At 45.7% G+C, this 3,296-nt stretch overlaps 1 long non-coding RNA gene across 1 annotated transcript; it reads right to left on the bottom strand.

The window, feature by feature from the left end:
- Positions 1-1,032: 1,032 nt before the first annotated feature.
- Positions 1,033-2,580, bottom strand: LOC134486243 (uncharacterized). Its single transcript, XR_010065077.1, has 2 exons — positions 2,423-2,580; positions 1,033-1,389 (listed from the first exon to the last, which is right to left on the bottom strand). It is a non-coding gene; the product is annotated as an uncharacterized LOC134486243 (long non-coding RNA).
- Positions 2,581-3,296: the final 716 nt, after the last annotated feature.

Genomic DNA, 3,296 nt, shown 5'->3' with positions numbered 1-3,296 from the left:
AGTCTGCTTGGATCAGTTTATTGGGTTTCCCCTTGAATTCCAAGATCACCTCCCTGTTCCCTGCCCCTCTTTCCCCAACAGTCTGTTTTTCCCTCAAACTTCACCTCAGAGACTCTATCTATGTCTTGCCCCTCTCCACTGTTCCTAAACATCCATCTTTTTCCCCCCGTGCCATCCCTGCTCCTCTAAGCCTCATCTCCAGTTATTTTCTCTCCCTAAAGGCCAGACCAGCTCAGTCCTGTTTGTTTTAGTCTATGTGACATTAGACTTACTGTTTACAGCCTTCACTTTTCCGGCTTCCTCTCGATTGTCCATCCACCACAGTCCGTCTCCTCCACCAAAGTGTTCACACACAACACGTCACGTCGCACATTTTAATTTTTAGAGCAAAAACAAATTCCACTGGAAAAGATACTGGGGTTGTCAAAGGCCCTTGTGTATCTGACACAGAAAAACAAACATATTCCCCCCAATCCTATAAATTACCCATCTACGTCCCCCAAACTTTGTGAATTTCACCTTAACGGATGTTTTCTACCAGATTATAAATGTAATGTGGACGTCAACATCAAACTTAATGAAGTACATGGAAGGCTTGGCTAGAACTTTGTAAATGACTTTGCCGATTTGTTTGGACCCGTCGCTTCTGGTGAACTGCACACAATGACCTGTTAAGATGTCGCTGTCAACGTCTGACTTCACCTCTGCTGGAGGAGTCTCTGGAATGATACGGAGGTTACCTTCTGTGTATCATCCAGGAGCTGGTAGTTGTATAGGACTGGATCTTTCTCGTAGGTGATGTAAAACCTGCCCTTCATGATCGGCACCTGGGCTAGGACCACCCCCCTCCAGTTGTCCTTAGAGCCATGTTTACCCCCAAATTTATGTTCCATAGCTCGGCCTACCATGACCCTTGCGAGATGGGCGTCTTTCACTTGAGGAAACACTACTTTGGGAGTCAAGACCTTAAGCTTTAAAATCCTCTCATCGCTGTGAAGTTCCAGTCTGTAGACACACTCAATTCCATCATACTTGACCAGATAGAGAGAGGGATTTATTGGCAGTTGATCTAGAATGATGGCCTTCCATTGGGTGACGGGCTCATCACCTTCCTTCCATCCGTGAGAAATTCTGCAGCCCACAATATTCCCCAGGGCCTGGGGAGAAGGCCTCCTCCTCCTCCGCTTCTGGAAGGATGGTGTGCTTATCCTCCTAAGAGACATCCTCTTCTTCTTGGCTGTAGACCTCGTGTGTTAGGACACGGCATCCTGGTCCACTCTCTTGTGGCTATTGTTCTGTGTTCAGGCTTTGTACTTGCCCGTGGCCTGGGTTTGAAGAGCTCGCCTGCTTAAACCAGACACAATGCTGTTGCCTCTGTCATGTGAGTGCCTGCAAGAACAATGGGGGTGGGGTGAAGGAGGGAGCTGGACCAAGGCTCTTGTCTAAGAGAACTTTGGAGCAGGTGAGGAAGGCAATGGTAGACAGGTTTGAGCATCTGAATCTAATTGTGTAGTAATCAGAAGTTCATAGGAGGGCTGGGCAATGGTGGAGCACACCTTTAATTCCAGCACTCAAGAGGCAGAGGGAGGCAGACCTCTGTGAGATCAAGGCAGCCTGGTCTACAGAGTTAGTTCCAGGATAGCCAAAGCTACCCACAGAAAAACCCTGCCTCAAAAATCAAAATCTAAAGTTCAAAGGGAAATGAACAAATGGTTCACTACAGCTCAGAATAACATATTCAGACACATTTCTTCAGCCCGAGGCACTTTGCCTCTGCTGAGGAACCTCTCCTTGAATGGCGAGGTCAGTGTGGGATTAAGTATCCCTGTCCCCACTTTAAGCAAGCAGAACAGAGAAAAGATAACAAAGGAGCTAGAAGGGTGGCCACACCCCTCTTCTACCCTCTAACTATGAACTATCTGGCAACATCCACAAGTGTCTGCCCAGAGACACAGCACACCAGTCCATTGGCTTTCTGGACTGTGCATCCTGACCCAGCCCCAGGTTTATTTCGCGAAGCTGTTGCATCTTCGACCGCAACAAGAGTCTTTTGTGTAGGCAACAACAGACATTTAGAAATAATATCTCCTGGGGTTGGGATTTAATTCAGTGGTAGAGCAGTTGTCTAGCAAGCACAAGGCCCTGGGTTCGGTCCTAAGCTCCGAAAAAAAAAAGCAACACCAAAAAATAAATATTATCTCCTGAAATGCACAGGCACAGAGAGTAGCTTTGGCATTTTAGTAAGATTATGAATTAGATATTGTTAGCAAAGGATAATAAACTCTTAGACTGACTAGCCTAGACCATCCGCCGAGCTCTCAAACGTGGAAGACATCAGAACTTACGGTTACTCGCTGTACGAGGGAAAACTTTTAGCTTTCTGGGCTACAAGGGTCCCCGTAATCTTCATAAACGTATTTACCGAAAGAAAATGTCCTAGTTGGCCAGATTCTGTCTTTGGAAACCGGTCAGGCACCAAAAGGCTGTTGAACAATTGTGGGGTTCAGGAGCTGAACTGGATTTCACACCCCGCTGTGAAGATAGTGAACCCACCTTCAAGGAGTCAAGCGCCCCCAAGTGGAAGAGAAGCGCAACCTCCGCCCAGTGCTCTGTGTGACATCATCCAGGCTCTGCTTATGTCATAGAAGCCCTCTCAGGCCAGTTTCTTCCCTAGTTACGCTTAGAAACTTCCAGCATCTAGGTTTTAGCTTCTCATGTAGCCTCCTGGAGGCCCAAAGTAAAGTCCCCACCCAAATATTCTGATGACTGGAGTCACAGTCTGCCCATGTAGCTCTTTTCATGCATTTTTTTTTCTGAAAAAGTCTTTGGTTTCTGAGTCACCAACATCCTTGGTGGATATTTTCCCAGCTCCTATCGTTCCTTTGGTTATCTTTAAGCCATTCTCCGTATCAGAAATGTTGCTCGGCTCTCTCTCCGAGGCAGCCCACTGGATAGCACACCAAAATTAGCTTTATCAAAACCCACAATTAGAGGACGGACATTTTTATTCACACAAAGATGGAATTTGACAGGATTAAATACCTTGTATTGAAGTCAATGGCAATCATGAATTATGGATTCTTTGCAAAGAGGGAGGAAAAATTAGCTCCTGGACCTGCTTCCAAAGTCGGGATAAACTGATGACAAACCCGATATCGACCAGTCATATATTAAATGTCTTTAAAATTTACCAGCACTTCTGGATACACGGAATTCATTAGATCAAATGCAGAAAAACAGGATGAAATAGATGAGGTAATTTTATTTTTGAAATATGGGTAGACAGAATACTGGAT

This window comes from Rattus norvegicus, chromosome 3 (assembly GCF_036323735.1).
Source record: "Rattus norvegicus strain BN/NHsdMcwi chromosome 3, GRCr8, whole genome shotgun sequence".
NCBI classification, from domain to species: domain Eukaryota; kingdom Metazoa; phylum Chordata; class Mammalia; order Rodentia; family Muridae; genus Rattus; species Rattus norvegicus.
The sequence above is the reverse complement of the archived record's forward strand: the minus strand, read 5'-3'. Positions and strand labels throughout refer to the sequence as shown.